General features: G+C 36.8%; 1 protein-coding gene across 1 annotated transcript in view; it reads left to right on the forward strand.

Moving 5' to 3' along the window:
- The window catches only part of lcp1 (lymphocyte cytosolic protein 1 (L-plastin)), a 22,412-nt gene extending 22,300 nt beyond the window's left edge, over positions 1 to 112 (forward strand). The window contains exon 16 of the mRNA XM_042066654.1: positions 1 to 112. This exon is cut by the window's left edge and continues 196 nt beyond it. The gene's annotated coding sequence lies outside the window, so the exon portion shown is untranslated.
- Positions 113 to 914: the final 802 nt, after the last annotated feature.

The following is a 914-nucleotide window of genomic DNA, read 5'->3' on the forward strand; positions in this document are numbered from 1 at the left end:
ATCACACATAAGCAGTGCAAACATTCAAATCAGAACACACACACACACACACACATTTCTCTGTCACACTGTGAAATTCCGGCGAAATAAAGTTGTGTTTGTAAGAAACTCAGCAGCTTGTCATGTTCCTGTACGTTACCTTAACACCTAGTTATGTCACGGCTCAGAGCATGGAGACACACAGCAGAGCTCAGTAGTCATTTTGTATTTTATTTAGTGCTGTCAAACAATTAAAAATTTTAATCACGATTAACCGCATATTTTATCATATGATTAAAATTCTATTATTTTGCATTTCTGAACTTTCCAGGAGTCCATATTAACAATAAAGCAATTATTGCTTATCTTGATTGGGATTCAAATGAAAGCAAAGCAAGTTACTTTATTAACTGAACTTTAAGACATAGGTCTATTTGATTATTTCAAATCAAATTTCAAAAGATGTGCAGCAGACCTGAGGCAAAACAATATATTCTTCAGAAATATAGCTGATATAAACTGAAATAAATGCTACTGCAGAAGTGCATGCACAAAATGTAGGCCTACACACATAATAAAGGGCATAACAAACAGAAAATATTATATTCATGCTATATTCATTATCTTTGATACATACTGTACTGGTCTTTTACCAATTTAAGTCCATCCATGTGACTGACTGTAGTTATTTCTGACTGACCGTCCTTGCCATCCAAAAGAAGTGATTGTCCACAATGTTATGTGCCGTTTGAACTCAATGAGTTGAGTATTTATTTTACAACATTACTGGTAAATCAAAATAAAACAAGCAGCTCAAGCTCATGAAGGCAGGAGAAGGACGTAAAAAAGCTGTTGCCTCCAATCAGCCACAGCTGGCCTGGCTCTGCCTAATCAGCCACACCTGGCTCTGCCCAATCAGCCACACCTGGCCTGGC

This window comes from Alosa sapidissima, chromosome 2 (genome assembly GCF_018492685.1).
Source record: "Alosa sapidissima isolate fAloSap1 chromosome 2, fAloSap1.pri, whole genome shotgun sequence".
Classification (NCBI taxonomy): Eukaryota; Metazoa; Chordata; class Actinopteri; order Clupeiformes; family Clupeidae; genus Alosa; species Alosa sapidissima.